Below are 18,938 nucleotides of genomic sequence, written 5' to 3'. Positions count from 1 at the left end.
TCTGTATCATACAATGTCAATGTTGACAGTTTGACTTTAGCCATATTTTCCATATCTCGCCTCCTCCGTATATTTCATCAAATCCTGTTAGGGTGTTTGTGACCGCCAATGAAAATCGATCCCCTAAATTGGCCCTCTTTCACAATTTTTTTTTTTTTTTTGTATTTGATAAGGTATCATCTTTTCATTGGGGGTCGAACGACGGTACATCTATGCACTTAACTCGTTAAAAACTTAGCCAGTTTAGTAACGTTATGCTAATAATATGCTAATAATGTTACCCATAAAATCTTCAGTTCCTATCAAATTATTGATTATCAAATCGTATCAGTCTAATTCTTCGCTGCGTTCATACCATACATTATCCTATGTTATAATGTCATTCACCATCTCAAACTGAAAGTTGCCTTTTCCCCCCCAAATCGCGCCTCATTCACACATATTTTATTACCTCTACGGCGTCCCAAACTTGAAGTAATTAATGTTTTTGAATCGCGGGGTTCTGTCGCCGACAATTTAACCCAACGTTAAGAAGAGAATATATCTTGATAGTGTGTCAAATATAGTAACATAGTGAATTGACAACATTTGGGCTACATTCCAAGTGGCATCGACTAAGATGGCGGACGAAGGAAATGTATAGTCAAGCGCTGACAGGTCAATACACAAAATGTGAAAAGGTACTAAGGTGGGTTTTGTTTAAAATGAATTATGCTAATTTATGTGAAGAAAGTTTTAATAAAAAATACATTTGCCAGTAAAACTGATACGATAACTGTAGTTCAACTGCTATAGTCAATATTACTATGATGCCTTTTCGTCGAACAGTTCTTGTGCTACAAAAATCAAGAAAGGGATCAAATGATTTTGTATGCGCAACAGAAAAACAAGTTGTCGTATCCAACCTTGGTGGTGTGAAGGGTGGGGGGGTGGGAATGGCAAAACCCAATTTTGGTCCCCATATTAAGAGTCCGAAAATTAAGGTTTACTTATCGCCTGCATAGTCGTTTCGTTGTGCAATTTTCATTTTGAAACTCGTCTATACAAACTATTTCAATTTGGAAATGTGTCCATATTTTGATTTACATTGTTGACTTTAACTAGTGTTTAAATTGTTGCTTTATTTTATCAAAACAACAATAATTATATGAGTTTTAGCTCAGTGGTTAACGCCGGTGCCTTTCAATCATAAGGTCCCGAGTTCGAGTCACTCCAAGATTAATGTATGTCGTGCACTTTCAGAGTTGTTGACAATTGACAATTCATAATCATGCACGTTAAATATGAATCTGAGAGACTGACTTCGGTCAGCTTGCGGCTTTGATAAGCCAATGATGGCTTCTTCGCGAGTATCTGCTTGCAGGAGGATCTAAAATACATACATAATGAGCATTTTTAGACTTGATCAAGTATTCATAAATGCCTAAACCAACTTTCTGTATACTGGACCAGTCTCGAATGCGATTCGAGACTGGTCGAGTGAATAGAGAGGAGAATTGCTTCAGGATCGAAATGTTAGACAAACACTGGTTTGTTGCCGTGGCAATCATGAAGTCATAATTAAAAGAAATGAAGACATGGTGTAACGTTGCCATGAGTATATGCATACATGTTTATGGGCAAAGAAATGTTCCAAATTGCAAAAGAATACTGTACAGTAAATATAGCCTACTTGCAATTAGTTACAGCAGTAGTACTGTTTTCAAACACCGAGTATCAATACACACTGTACGTACTTCTTAAATCATCCAGCTAAATACTTCGAATAACATGAAAGACTTAGGGATGAATTTTGAGCTTAATTTTGAGCTAGAAACAATGTCAGCAACCTTATCGAGGTGCTTCAACGAAGAACCGGAGCGTCCAATGTTGACACTATAAGTATAACTGCCCTTTTCGATGACATCATCAGAGGGTCTCAAATCAAATTTAAGACCGGGTACCCTCGTTTTTATCTCCATTCATAAATGACCCTCACAAATGTTAGAAAACGGCATTTGTGAGGGTCATTTATGAATGGGGATAAAAACGAGGGTACCCGGTCTTAAATTTGATTTGAGACCGATGATGACGTCATCGAGAAGGGCAGCGGACCTCGGTTATCGCCTCGGTCCGCTCAGCCTCCTCGATGACGTCATCATCGGTCTCAAATCAAATTTAAGACCGGTTCCCCTCGTATTTATCCCCTTATTCAACCCTTGTGTGTGAAGAAACATTAAACCATGCCACATGGAATCAGATATTTTCTTAACTGTTTGGGGGGGAATTTGTGCACCTAAACGGTTATATGTATCACATAGATCAATGATGATGCTGACGTTTTTGAGTCTCAATTAATATCAACGATACGTTGATCGCAACGACAAGTTATCCCCTCACCCCCCCCACCCCTTGTCTTTATTATTATTATTATTATTATCTGATACAGGATTTCTCTTTTCAATTTATGTAACACTACATATCAATTTAGAGTAGACTAAACAGACATGTGATCTAAATCTGTTGGAATAGTCATCACGTGATAAAAGAGAGAAATTAAGTTATTTTATTTTATAATAGTCTAGTATACAGTGGTGTGCATATTTTTACCTATAATAGTCCACAAGATATGCATTATTTTTTTCAAATGGGGGGGGGCGATCTCTCCCATTGCTACCCCCTCCCCCTGGCCCCTGCATGGGACGGACAAAAAATCCTTAAGAATCAAATTGCTTCCTCTTTGTCTATTTGAGACCTACATGCAGCGACTACTATTTTGATTTTGACTTTCTCCCATCCATGCCATACTGCTAAAACTGCCCTTTCCCATAATCAACCATAGAAACTAGAAGAAGAAGAAAGTCAAATGAAATTGGCAAGACGAAGCAACATGTTCATATTTGTCTAAGCACTTAGCGGGCAATCAATAAAAGGCTGTGCTTGATTTTGTCACACGATCCCTGGTGTTTAGACCGTCAAAGAGAAAGACCGAACAAGTAATTTGTTCTACGTCAAATTACATCTCACTTCCAGGGCTAGGCAGATAAATTTAACACAATTTTTTTTTTTTTTTTTTTTTTTTGGCACCAGCAAATTATAACGATGGTTTGTTCAATTTCCCCCATCGGGAATAGACAGTCCGTGTGATGGTCAAATGGCCACTTTGCGACACAAGTCGGGTATAAGCTTACGTGACCGAACCATATACTATATAACGCTGGGATATCGTGTGTTATCACTGAGTGTGCTAACATATCAATCGATTTGTCACGATTTGTTTACACACAGTCCAGTAAAGGCAATTCTCAAAGACTGTTTGACAAAAAGTCCAAAGTAATTGATTAATAATCAACATAAAAATAAAATGTGGAAATAAGTTCATATAGAAGACATGAAAGCACTCTCTCTCTGGGTGGAGGGGGGCGGGGGGTGGGGGTTCAAATTCAGAACTAAGAAAAATATGTATGAATAATTAGCACTCATATAGTTGAAGTTGTTGTTTTATCACATTCTGTTTTTGTTTTGATATTCGATAGGTCTTTGAACACCTTTCTGTAAATATTTGCTAGTTATACTGGTTTTAGTCAATGATAAATGTAAGTTAATGGTGCGTGAGAAGTCTAACCGTACGATAATTAAAACCTGCCGATATGTTTTTCGAAATTAAACTCATTGGCGATGGTTGTGTGCAGGGAATAGTATGGTATTGTTTTAATACACAATAATGTACATTCACTTCTAGAATAAATTATGTTCAAACGTTTTTTCACAATATTTTTCACATTCTCAAGCTAATGAAAACATTTCACCGGGGAAAACTGAATCTTTATAAGCAACATTTACTTCTATAAATTCTATAAATTTGAAAGTTTTTTTGTTGAAAGAGATTGCTTTAACATGACAAATTGTATATGACAGAAGAATAGAAGTTATAAGAAAGTATAGTTACCTGATTAATTGCTGATTAATTATGAAAATTGCAAATGTTCAGTTTGTATCGATAAAAACCTTGAATTTTGATTCATGTTTCGAAGAAAATCTGCCGCACTCTATTTATCTCAAATGTTTAAAAAAAATAAAATACTTAAAAAACAAAGACATAAGTTTATATTCTCTAAGTATGTCGCGATGAAAAGTTCACGTTTTCGAATATAGTACTTTATTTGTATATAGACCACTTTCGATAAACGATGTAATATATTTGAATTCACAAAATTTATGGGTGCATTCAGTGGAAATTATCTGTATCCATTCTAGCAGGAATACTTTTTCCACTATATTTAGTTATTGGTAAGAGCATTTTATTTACGGCTGATAACCCATATTATTAAAGATTTTTTTCAAGAAAAGCTTAGGGACTTTTTCTTGCACTGGAATGTTTTAAAATATTGGTAAATTTTTCTAAATATGACGACTTTTTAGTCATCGATTCATTTTTTCTTTCATTGACAGTCAGTTTGCGTAAAGATATGAAAGTTTTATCGTGCTTTGATATTGTTGCAACGTTTTAGCGGTAACAGAAAGTTAGGTATTTAAAGGCCAGATGAAGGTACCTGAAAACATTATGCATTCATTTAAGTTGTTAACACATCATTTTCTCTATTGGATTAAAGGGTTTGATAACTGGGTAATTAGTAGCAACCAAGTGATTTTCACCATTTAAATATCTGACCTATATAGAGGGCCATCTAATGATGTGTCGATTTTGTTAAAGTGACGCATAAGTTATAATCAAACTTAAAAAGAAAAGTTACGTCAATTTTAAAAATAACTCGAAAAGTATTGACATATTTTTTTCTCCGTTACTAAATTACTCCTTTGTTTAAGCTTGATGAATGGATACTTTCCTTACAAAAGAGAAAGATAATGAGTGAATGAAATTAATTAAATAATGCAAGTATTTCATCAATCAATTTACTTTAATTAAAGCAGCTGATTGCGTTTTCAGCGGGACGTCTCTGAACATCAAATTTGCTGGAACAGAAATTATGTTGTTAGTCAAGTTGTTACGTTAATGTTACAACAAATGTTTAGAAATCTTGTTGTTAAAAGTTCATCCCTATCTCATTTTCCCGCCACCAGGTTCAATAGCTGTATCTATCTAACCGGTCCTATTTGCATAAAAGAATTGGGGCGGAATGTGTTACACTCGTGAATTATTATAATAGAGTTATTATCTATTACAGTGAACCTCTTTGGGGAAGAGAAAAATACCTATTATAGTCTGAAGAGAATATTGCGTAAGTAACCTAAGTGAACCTCACGGCAACTATGGTACGGCTACTTCAAAGGGACATACTAGAGTTATCTTCATATATAAAGTCTGAAGAGCATATTGCAAAAGTAACCTTAGAGAACTTCACGGCAACTATGGTACGGCTACTTCAAAGGGACATATCAGAGTTACCTTCATATATTGTCTGAAAGAATATTGCACAACCTTAGTAGACCTCATTTCAAATATAGTACGGCTACTTCCAAGGGACATATTAGAGTTACCATCCTATATAGTCTGAAAAGAATATTGCACAAGTAACCTTAGTGAACCCCACGGCTAGAAGAGTACGGCTACTTCAAAGGTACATATCGGAGTTGTCTTCACATTTTCCCCTGTATATTCTGTATATTTATAGTTATAGTTCTGAAATCCAGTCCACAGGATTACCATTTCAGCTAAGAACCAATTTTTTTAATTCAGTTTTTTAAGTAACACAATTTTGTTTACTCTGTTAACAAAGTGCCTGCTTCTGTCGAGACATATAAATCGCGGAGGGGTTGATGAAATGTATTAATGAATAGTTAAAGAAGAGGATATTACAGCCATCAGCTTACATATTGTATGATACAGTGTAATGCTTGCGATGAATCATTTTGTCATGTGTTAAATATTACCACAACCAGTACCACAACAGGGGGTTCAAATCTGATATTTTCCTCGTGTTTTACCATTCATTGTTCCCTTAGTCGGAGGTATAACACAGTTGTTTGCGATAATGTAAGCAAATAGTATTTTAGCTGACGCATTTTCAAAACCACCCCTTCTAAAGAAAAGTAAAGACTACCAAGAAAATACATTAACTTTTTTTTCTAGCATTAGTGGCTCTGTGATGTCTATTTTTAGAAATTAGAAAACCCTATCTTATGATTGCACTAACGAAACAGGAATTTCTCTTACCAAAGATATGTTTGGTGATTTACGTCCGTTTTCTCTAAAAGATATGTAAATGTTTGAATTTAATCTATTGTTGTGTTCCAACTATCACTTGATTAATTCTATTACCCACTGTCGATATAATTTCATTTCTTAAAATTTATACGGTTGCCAATGGTCATGGCGGATCAGCTTAATCCGGAATGGAATTAGTATATACATATATATCTATATATATATATATACAAACAATAATATATAAATGATAATATTTAATGGAGATATCGTGGTTGACATGTAGGCCCTCTAACCCCTTAAGGTAGGCTTTCTCTCTCTCTGCCTCTCACTATTCGGAGTACATTTCTGTTAATCATAGCTGTAGGAGAGAGTGAAGATCAAAAGTCGAACTTGTACCCTAGGGTTACTGGCATTTTATATCTCTTTCAACTATTGATTCATTAGCGAACGACGAAACCCCAAAAAATTAAACAAAAAGGATGTAAGAAAAAAATCCCTCGCATTTTTGATGATGCGACCTCACGAAGAGAAAAATGAGGTCGAATCGAGACCACACTATGGATGTCATCCTTGCATCGTAAGCTAAATATGGAATTTTATATCGAAAATGAGTATGTGATGACTGAGGCTAATAATTTTTTCGTTTTCATGTGTTTTGTGTGTGTTTTTGGTATATTATGTTAGCATTGCTGTGTGTGTATAATATCGAGTCCAGTGACAAATATCTGTAATGAGTGAAACCAGTGTGATAACGGTAAAGAAAACGATTTTGAAAACGGAAAGACGAAAAAAGAATAATAAATAAAATAATGAAAAACGTTGTTAGTGGCGATAAACTTGATCAAGCTTGCTAGCTCTGTTAATTATATGGTGTTATACATGCGTGAAATATATTATGTTTCCTTATTTAATAACTGTCCGATAAGGAAGAAAAAACAGCAAAGAAGCAATGATGACTGCAATAATGACAATCGGTAACAATAACGGTTCCGGTAGCGATAAAGACGGTTTTAAAGAGACAATATTAACGGTGCACGATGTATCGATACAGGGTACTCGGTATCGGTGGTGATGACGTCATCGGAAATGATTTCATTACCAAAAATATTATATAAGACTTCGACAACATAGAGCGGGTTTCCCTAACTTTATCCCCTCCCCCCCTCCCCAGAGTTGTCCACGAACCCCCAACTTTTCGAGACACGATCTGAGTCATTATTATACTATAATACGCATAACAACCTGTGTCTGTTTCATAATTCAGTTATTTATCACATGCACGGTACGGTACTACTATGGCAACATATGCGTATATGGAACGCGAAAAGAGTTTGTCGATAGGTACGACTTTTGTACATTACTAAATAATATGCATATATCAGATTTTAGTTCAACAAAAAGTACTCTAGTTTTGACTTTCAGAAACGTCTCACAAGCCCCCTAGGATGGACTCACGCACCCCCTGGGGATTCATGAATCCCAGTTAGGGAACCCCTGACATAGAGGATAGCGCTGAGAAATCCGGTGTATAGACGAGAAAGGAATTGATTTGACTTTCGGAAAGGTGACCTCGGTTGACTGAATCTAAGATGACGTGTTAACCGAGTATTAAAAATCGCGGTATAATTATGACCGACGAGATGTGGCAACACATTGACATCGTTTGCATTGATGACAATATCAACTGATGGTACTGCTATGACGGTTAAATCGCGATTTTTACGATATGTGATTCCGATACAATTTACGACGATTGTCGATTGATAAAGAAGTGTTTACTTGTCGTATACGTTGTAACTGATATGTACGATATGTCTGCAATGTCGATGAAAGAAGACTATAATCACAATACTTGCTGTAGGTATAGTAAGGGCGGTGTACTAGGACGATGTTCTCGGTATAAAGATGACGATGGCTGCACGGTTATATCGCGACTATCGTGTCTTAAAATGGCAGCACGGTAATATAGCGGTTATATCGCGGTTATATCGCAATATCACGGTGTGCGTTTGTTAGAACCTTCGTCTTTTCCCTTAATAAATTGGTGCAAGGGCAAGGCCTAAACCTGATGACTATTATTATTATTAATTCATTTATCTATCTATCTATCCTCTTTTTTCTTTCCTTTTTTGCGTTTTTTGCTTTTATGCTTTTCTTCCTTAAATTTTGTATCTGTAGGGATCGTGCAAAACGGTTGCTATGACGTCAGACATATATTCAAACCGTATGAATCAATCACAGATACATCCATAACTAAGGCAATACGTCTGAACGTTGTCGGTTTTTATCAACACCGTGAATGACAAAAAACTCTCAATATGCGTCAAAAAAAAAATGTCCGGTGAAAATAAACACGGCACACGCAACAACCAGAAATGGTCGTAAATATATACCATTATATATAGAAAGTCTATTGCCAAGATATATATGAAGGTGTCGTCTAACTACAAAAAAAAAACGAATTTTCAGTACATTCGTAGTGTGTGCTTAAAGTGAAAACGCATTATAATGCAAAGTAGACATAATTTCGTGCTTTTTGTGTAAATGACTAATTTTCACTTTTCAATTTCATGGTCAAAGATGATTTTTGAACTGCTTTACTTTTGATCATATGTAAAAATGCTAAAAAGCATCATTAAAACGATACAGTTTAAACAAGAATTCTAATTATTTACGAGAGAAATCATAATTGTTAAGTCTGTGTTAAAAAAAAATTTAAGATTTCTTTTGTTAACACCACTACTACTGTATCTCTTTAGCAATGGGTAGTTACGTCTCTTACTGACAGTACAATATTATGATATAATAATAGAGATAGTTTTTATGGCATATTTGACAATGACATTTCTGAGTTATGTCTTGTAAATATCTGATGAAGCTATAAAGGTTCGTAATTATCATTATACGTTGGTTGAGGAATAATAGCCGTAGGCCCAAGGACACCAATTTGTGTATGAAGATATAGTGTGTGTGTGTGTGTGTGTGTGTGTGTGTGTACCAAACACACTGTACGAACACACAGCGACCAGATGAACGGAATAATAAAGAGATGTCTTTGCCCTGGGGAAGATTAATATTTAAGAGGCGATGTTGGTACACAACTTTAACTTGTATTATATGATACACGATGAATCTCATATATGTATTATATATTTGTGATTGTCTGATACGCAGTTAGGTATCAATATTATAGTAGTGATCAAAGTGGTTAATATCATCATACTATATGTAAAATTACAATCTCGTAATATTAGATATGGAGATACGTTAGTGTAATTATCATTATTATGACATTTTTGTTTTTGCATTGGTATAAGCGAAAATAGCAACTGGAATCATTAGGACGATTATATATATATATATAGGTTAATGAGAATAATGAGCGAAATTTATTACAACCTCTAAAATTGAGGATAATTAAAGAGTGTGTGTATATGTAGCCTATACTCCGGAGAATAACTCAAAATAGAGGGCGTAATGTTTTATTTTATTTTGTTGCTGTTGTTGTTGTTTGTTGTTTCGTCATAAGGATACAAAATGGTAACATTAATGTCCTGTTCAGTTTCTCGCTATCAGTTGCTTGAGGTAATATGGTTTATACTGAACCAATGTTTTCTTGTTAATGTGTAACATTTTCAGTGTTGGCACATGAGGTTGGCTATTACCCCCCAACCAGACCCAAGCCTAACTGCGACAGTCGTTTGATATATTTGATCACCATGTAACGGAGTTGCTTATCAGATAACACGAGACAACTTCAAATGTTTCTTGAATCGGAACCAATGAGACATTCTACTGCAAAAAAGAAATACTGACTCATGCATAAGCCTACATGCATGGTTCTTCATTTAGTCTCTCTTTACACTGTCCCGTCCTGCTTGAGTTGCGTCGTAATAATTCTGTAGTAGAGTTTCATAGGACATAAAATGTCATGTTTTCACGGTCAGTAGGCTATTTTCCACCGAATCCTATAAACTTCCCTACAATAGCTATCGTTTCTTTTAAGCACTTCTACAGCCTAAATTTACAACCGTGTGTATGTTTTTGTATTGAGTGAATACCACTATTATCTGCTACATATATATGTATTTTTTCAACGAGTAATGGTTCACAAGTCATATATTTATCAAAAGGAATTTTAAGGGTTTCTTGAAATATAACCTGTCAGTCATTCCATTATAATACATGGTATGCATCGTACAGGGTGGTTGCTCATAGATCACTCTTTGCAGTTTGCACAATCCAAAATGGCGCGCGTCGACTCTGGTTTTCACGATTCTGCATAGGCAAACCGTATATTTATATTTATACTTATACATATATATGTATATATATATATTTATATCTATATACATACATCATGTAAGCATCCTTGTGTCAGGCAACGGCTTTAAATTGCTTTTAAGACAGCGATTCTTTTATCAAGCAAAATTAAGAAAGGACTGTTTCCTCTGCTAGAATCCCCAGAGACAGTACTTCAATGGCTTTCTCCATCTTGACTTTTACCGCTATTCCAATGAAAATAAGACTCATGGAAGAACCTTGGAGTGCGTTATACACATCGCATAGAAAGATGGTCGTAAAAAGACGGTGTGGTATATGACCGTGTGTAGTGATATTACTATACACTAAGCTATAGAGAGAGAGAGAGAAACTCGAGAAAACGAACGTTCTTTTATCAAGACTATTTTAAATGGATTATGAAGTAAAATGTCTGGATACATCGTTACGAATAAGACTGAAGGCTATTTAAAAAAAAACTAATTGGGTTAAATTATCTTCCTGTTTTGGTTCACTAACATCAAGTTAAAAATAACCTACCGTGGTGACGAAATGTTATCAAAATGGTTGACAGCATCGGACAAGTTCTTGAAGACATTCTTGTTTTAGTTATTTATAGCTTATTTGCATACATCAGACTTTGTGGAAGATTTTACGCAGTATACAGTAAATGTTGTATATAATGTATAACTGTATGGTTATATACGTACTCATGTAGATATAGTTATGTGGAACACAGCTATTGTGATGAATCTTTTAAAGTGAATTAAGTTGGATTTTTCCTTTTGTTTGTTTCGTATGTTTATTTATTTGGTTTGATGTTGTTGTTAATTTGGCTGGGATCACGTGCATTTTTGCAAACGGAAGATTTTACGAAATGATAGTTACATATGTTTTCTCACTGGTTAACATATATAGGGCCTCGGCCTACATTCTAAATAATGTTCACCACGACCAACACATACTTGTAAAATTATTGCAGTGCGACATACGGAAAGAAAGAAAAAAATATTAACAACAAACAAAAACGGATATAATTACGAGAAATCATATCTAGAAAAAAAAAACACTTTCAAGAAATATAAAAAATATAATTTCCCAATAACGTTCAACTTATCTTCAAATCAACGTTGTGGACACATTTTGAGCGAATCAGTGTTGTTATGGTCATAACGTACATGAAAATTGCTATAATGTTATATACATGTTGGTATAGTTCAAGCAAATGAGTATTACCCATTGTCGCGTATTTGATTTAAAAGCATACCAAGGCTTCTAATTCACCGCATCAAGGTTAACTGAAACTTAAGAGTTGAATTGTAATGATCTTTTTCTGCGATACTAGACGATAATTGAAATAGATAATCGAATATCGAAAACGACCATAAATAATACTGTTCAGTAGCTTCAATAGTGAACTTTCATTTCATATGATGAAATAAGATGAAAGTTTTGGAAATTTTAATTTTGTATGATACAATTTGATTTAATGGAAGTTTCACCTTTTGTTTTAAATAATAACAATATTTAAAAATAAATAGCAATTTTCCGTAAATATGCAGAGAAAATTACAACAGAATTCATCAACTCCATGAGATGAAAAAATGATAAAAACAAATTGAATAGGGAAAGATGACGAGAACGCAATGTCGTTGAAGCGTTGACCATTTTATATACAAGCTCGATACTATATTGTTAATTAAATTCGTTTAGCCTTATTTTGGTCGACTTCGATATCAGCAACCTTTGAACAATATCAACAGTTTTACGAGGTTATGATAATCAACACAAATTGTAATTGTATATACGCGTTTACTCATATTCATTTCAGGCGTTGGATTTTTTGTACATAATGTGATTATTGCCCGTAGGCAATATACTTCTGTTCACGTTTCCGGCCTACCAACATCATATTTTATGTGAACATTCAGATTTATGGGTGCAATAACTCTTGTTCGATATCTCTGGTATCCGGTTGGGGTGACATTAATCTTTCTTGCCTTGTTTATGAGGTCAAAGTTCACAGATCTGAGACATAAAATTTCAACGTGTCAGTGTATAGCTTTCAACTGCATGGTCTCTTTCAATCAATTGTTCGACCATCAGGCGGTCTCCTGTATATATATATATATATATATATATATATATATATATAAATATAGATATAGATATAGATATACATATACATATACATATAGATATAGATATACATATACATATAGATATAGATATACATATAGATATACATATAGATATCCTACGTCACGTTTTTAATTTGCCCGTATAATCAAACGGACAATCCTGCTTTTCTTATGAAATTCAGCTAGTTTGAACATGCGCACATCTTATCACTATTAATGGCTATTATATTGTAGCCTAAATCTCTCTCCCTCTCACACACTCTATGTCGGGCAGCTCCCGGTAATTTGTTGCATTTCAAGGATGTAAATATCATCACATTTTACAGCTATTGGGCATGTTTTCACAGGATGGATTTATCTACAAGCTATGTAATGGTTCAATGAAATAGTTTATAACCCATTTGCTGAATACACTCAACCAACGACCTTGCTACAGGTATGTACTGCTACAATATTATCATGTGTGTGAGTAGAAATAAAAAGGAAAACAGCAAAGTTGTGACGTAGATGCGATCACTGATGTGACGCTTATAACAGACGGTTATGAAGTTTTTTCTGAAGTAGCTTTGGGCTACAAACTGTTATTTCTCTCGATTTCTGCGGTCACATCGTTCAAGATGACCTGCAAACGACCCGAAAAGTTTGAAGAAAACAAAGCACAAAAAAACTATAAACACTACGTGAATTAGCATGTCTGGTTCTCTTGTTTCTGCTTGACCGAGTACGTAGACTGTAGTTTGAAATACTGGCCATAATTTTGAAAGTTGGACCGAGTGACTCCATTTTGAATGACGTCATCTGTCTCAGTAGCCAAACGTTAACAGTTTACGCCCTCGAAGCTGAATAACAATGAGCTCTCTGGATTCGTACTGTATACAACTAGCCAGAGATATCGTGTTCATAACTGAGGTGTATTATTTCTCACCCTTTTGATGATGTCTACCTCAGTGATTTTTTATAGCGTCCGTAGATTCAGATTTAACCATAACCCATGTATTGCTTAATATAATCTGTTACTTAAACCTACAAGCTCAAGTTACACTTAAAATCTAATTACTGTAAAAGTTTTTTTGAGGTTTTCCAGTCTCTGAATCAATATTTCACTCATTCTTTTCACCTTCCACCTCCCCCACAGGATTGCTATGTCGATATAACTAGCAGGTCGCCTTCCACCCTTCATCCACACCCCCACCATCACCCCACCATCACCCCCACCATCACCCCCCCCCCCACCGTAGAGTGATCGCCACATATACGTACGACTGTTACATATAGGTATAGCGTTTATTAGGCGATTACAAATCATACAGGTTATTTTAATCTTCCTGTTTTTTTTGTTTTTTTTAAATATAAAGTCACTTCATTTCAATCAGTCATATCAACCAATCAAGTCAAGAGTGATAAAATTACCATAAAGTAAACAAATCAGTATTTCACTGATGAGAGTAACAATAGATATTAATATAATATTTTCAATATTGTGGGCCAAAGCAACGAAATATTATTTCCATGTAATGAATAGCTTATACATATAGTTTTTGCCTTTCTGCTTGCGGTTAATCAATTTTAACCCTTTTAGTATGAATGAATCAATCTTGGAATTGAATATTGTGTGGGAGAATATATTTCCATTGGGGGGGAGGGGCTGGCTTATATCGTCATGGAGGATCCCAAAAAGCCCACCCCACCTCACGCGCCCCAGGATTTTATTCTGTGCTCTAAACATTATCTACAAATACTATTTTGGTTAAAAAAATGAAACAGAAAAAATGTGGGAAATTTATCTCCCTTCGCAACCGACCATTCCTTACCATTTTCCTGGATATTTTTCTATGCACCGTCATTTTGATTGTGATTTCGCTATCCACAAACTCCCCCCCCCCCCCCCCCACCCCACCCAATCCCCACCTTCAATCAATCCTGCATTCAAGCAGTGTTCATAAAGTACTTACTAGATATTTACATGCACGGAAACCTAATAACTGTCAAGTGGCTGTCGTTGCATCATTTACACATAACTACTAATTTAACTACGGCTAGCTGCAGAAAACGATTTAAGCTGACGTCAATATTGCCCTCTCCTCTCTTCTTTCTTACTTCCTTCTTTTTTACTTCTCTTTGCTTTCAATGAAACCTCTCCATCTGCTTTTGATGGATTTTCTTTGGAGTGATCTAAGCCGTCACTTTTATTGCGGTTTCTACCCTCTCAAGCGTACACCCGAATCATCTTCCTGATCAACAGTTAAAAGTTAATTATTTTCTGAAATCTAATATTGACAGGTCTCATTGAAAAGAAGAAAAAAAAATAGGTCTTCAGTCTCTTAAGCACTCTTTAACAACAACTTGTCTTTAAGGCTTTAAATTGGTCACTTTCAGCTGACCACCCATGGATGATCATCCACGCTTGACAGAATATCCTGGTCAACTTAGTCAATCAAGTTCATAAATTGTTTTTCGGTTTCAATTTTTTCATCGATAAAACCGTCCAAAAAAGTCCAGGTTATTAAAGAAGTTGTTATAACTAGGATTCCAGACTATCAAGTGCGTTAAAGATGGCTTCCTGCCTGTTGCACAGTCATTCAATTTTATACGTACGCAAATGCCATGGGACACTAAACTAGGATCATAGCTTGCGATAGTGTTGTTACAACATATGGTAACTGCGTACGACGATCATTTAAGAGACGACGATGATGTTATAAGTAACGATGATGCTGATGATGTTACACGATAAGATGATGATGTTACAATATAAGATGATGATGTTACAATATAAGATGATGATGTTTAAAGATAAGATGGTGATGTTACAACATACGATGATGATGTTACAAGATAAGATGATGATGTTATAACATACGATAATGATGTTACAATATAAGATGGTGATATACAAGATAAAATGATGATGTTATAACATACGATAATGATGTTACAATATAAGATGATGATGTTACAATATAATATGATGATATTACAAGATAAGATGGTGATGTTACAATATACGATAATGGTGTTATGACTTACGATGTCGATGTTATAACATACGATGTTTATGTTATAACATGTATACATTGTATGTTATAACATACAGTGGGTGATGTTATAACATACAATGTTCATGTTACAACACACGGTGATTAGTGTCACAACATAGACCAGGGAGTTGTTATGGAACTCCCTGCATGGACTACGATGATAATATTTTAACTCTCGATGATGGTGATGTAATAACGTTTAATGATGATGATGATGTAAAATCATATGCTGATCATCGTATGTTACAGCAACAACATCGTACACTGTACGGTGTTAAGCAGAAATAAATTCACAGTCGAATGCCAAACTGTTTCTTTCAACCTCTGGTAAAATGTATCATGTGAAAAATATCTTACATGAAACATTTTCCAATTGTTTCACACTTGTGAGCGACAACATTAGGGAAAGTTGGCGCTATTTCAAATTTGACACATAAGAAGGTTGGCACGCATATGGCAATGTTATACCGTACCGATGAATTGTTAAAATATTCACGTAGTATCGAGATCATGCATAGATTAGTTAATATGTATAATAATAGAACAAGAATGATATATTTCTCAATTTTAATAAGTGGGTACTCCAGAATTTAATTGCAGTATGAAAAATTGGTTAGCGATTCAGTTTCATCAATTTCAACAGTTTGTATTACAAAAAAAGAGATGAATTATTACTTTAACTTGAAGTGTTAATTTAAAGGAAGATCTCAGCCAGCATGTTCATGGTGAGATAGAACCGTCGAAAAAAAATATTCCTTGAATATTTACTTTAGGTATAAAAATAGAAACCTTTCAAATATGTTTGATACTCGTTAAATTTGAGATAAAATCAAATAAAGACGTCAACCCCTCTCAGTTCAGGCCCCAAATGTTAATTTCATTACTAGCTCTTTGGAAAGTAAAAAAACTGTTCTCTCAGATTCTCAGCAATTAATATGAAATCCAATGATTCATTACCACTTGTCACTGACAATTGTGTTATGCATTGTAATTATGATATTGGAAACCAATAATGCATAATGTCTTTCTTGGGGGGGGGGGGGGGTGGGGTAATTAAATTTTTGTTGCTTCTCGATAAGCCAACGATGAGCCGAATCAATATGCTGCAAAATTGATGTATATTGCATTATTGGCGTTGAATGGTTCAGCACCATTGGTCACGAACAACAATTGTATAATGCATTGAAAATATGTTATATGACATCAATAATTGGTATGGCTTTCTCAGTGAATTCTTGTATTACTCTTCGATCATGAAGCCAATTTATAATTATGTATCTGATAAACTGGTTAGATACATTGTATTTTGTCATATTTAATGAGTTATATCTGAAACATTAACGTTAATTTTATTAAAATGTAATTTATGGTCAAAAAAAAAGAAAGAAAAAGGAAAGCATATGCTTCTAGTTAAATGGACCGTTTTCATATTAATCCTAAAAGCTTTGCAGATATTGATTTTTATTTACCAGTTCCCTGGAAAGTCCATAAAAATAAGGAAATATGACTCTTATTAATTCAAATATTTGCAACAAGTTTTAAAGTGTTATTGTTGGTCTGATTTACTCAGTTAAGCAACAGGTATTTTTTGTAAAAAGTGATCAAATTGATAAACTTTGAGCGATATTTTTCTCATGCATTTGTTGCATTGAAAAGATACTACAGACTCGTTTACCTTTTACATTATTGCGAAAAAATATGCAATATTCAATTAATATAGAACGTCGATTTGTTGGGAGAACGCGGGCCGGCGGGTGTGGGGGTGACATATCCCTCGCTGCATTAGCCCATAGATGTAGTTATACCATGGTTATACCCGCTCCCTTCATTGTTGGAGTTCTTAATGAGTTACTAAAGAACTTTTCTCCTGTCTCTTATGGTTTCTCAAATGTTTGTTTTTTGAATAACCTGCATCCCCGATGCACACAAGCAATTAAAAGCGTCCACACGACTGGTCGTAAACATATTTTGCAATATGCATTAATTAACAAGGCTTTGAAAACCATGTACCAGTGCGCGGAGAGCTTGACTTCATGTCACTGACAAGTTTTCCCCGGCCCACTTTGAGAAGAAAAGTCAATATAGTAATATATATTTGTCACCCCCCCCCCCGCCCTCCTGTACCCCATAATAAAATTAAGGGGATCATCCGCATCCCCCACCAGTCATAATATTACAAAACATCATAGGGTACAACACAAACTTATGCAACATAAGAGCTGTACACAGTCACAGTTGAATATTTTTCAACCATTGTTGCATACTATAACACCATTTTCAAAGAGGGAGGGGTGCTCTTATACCCCTCCCCTGCATGACTCAAGCTCATAGCCCCCTCCCATCCATTAGAACAATAAACGATGAATGCGGCTCGTTAGTAATTTTAAAGTACGTTGTACATACATTGTGTACAATGATTTCTGGTAAGAGCATCACAATAGATAATATGATTTGAAGCTTTCTGTTGATAACGTTTCAACTGAGTAAAATTTTAATCAAAACTATTAAGAAAAAACGGTTGTAAGCGAGATAATACAATAACAACGAAAGTTCTTAGTTTCTATCTTACCGTTTTCAAACACATAGACAATACTATATAATTTATTTATCCAATATCAGTGGAGTCTCTTTTGGGGGTTTTTTTCGACGGAGACTGTTTTGATGAAAAGGAATATCTTAGTGGTTTGGCGCCATCTATTTTTGTATATAGGAAAATCGTTTGCAATGTCCTCGTTTGTAGTTTAATATTAGTGTACTACAGTTAGCGCTCGTATATCTGAAATGTTTGTTTCATAGTCAGTTGCTTTGTTGTATAAAGAAGAAAACAATACGGTTCAACGACAGATTAGTGTACGATTGACATATATATGTGCAGTAATTGTGCAGTAATTTTGGAATGAGGAAAGAATATTTTGACGTTGCGACATTATATGACAAAAATCGTCCTTAACTCACATGCCATGAAAGCCATCATTAACTCTCCTAAGTGAAAAACATGTGACACACATGTGACGTCGAATAACAGTAGGCCTATATGTTCGTAAGATGATGAAAGCAGTTTACAGGCTTCACACCCCCCTCCCCCACCCCCACCCCTTAACAACCGTACCTATATTCCCAAGAAGATGTTTTTTCAACGTTTTACAGCGACCAAATTTACAGAAAACTTGTTGAGTTGATTTTGATCCACATTTTCTATTCTCTTCAATATTATAATACCTAATGAAAATTTAAAGTTTCGTTTTATAACGTTTGAGGCAAGTGGAAGAAGGTCACATTTTTCTTCTTCAAGTTGCGTTTGTACATACATATGATTAATGTTAGTATACG

General features: G+C 34.8%; 1 protein-coding gene across 1 annotated transcript in view; it reads left to right on the top strand.

The window, feature by feature from the left end:
• The window catches only part of LOC139964261 (voltage-dependent calcium channel type A subunit alpha-1-like), a 270,526-nt gene that overhangs the window by 30,164 nt on the left and 221,424 nt on the right, over nt 1–18,938 (top strand). The window lies entirely within an intron of this gene.

Source organism: Apostichopus japonicus, chromosome 22, assembly GCF_037975245.1.
Source record: "Apostichopus japonicus isolate 1M-3 chromosome 22, ASM3797524v1, whole genome shotgun sequence".
In the NCBI taxonomy this organism is placed as follows: domain Eukaryota; kingdom Metazoa; phylum Echinodermata; class Holothuroidea; order Aspidochirotida; family Stichopodidae; genus Apostichopus; species Apostichopus japonicus.
Note: the sequence above shows the minus strand (reverse complement) of the source record. Positions and strands in the feature narration are given on the sequence as shown.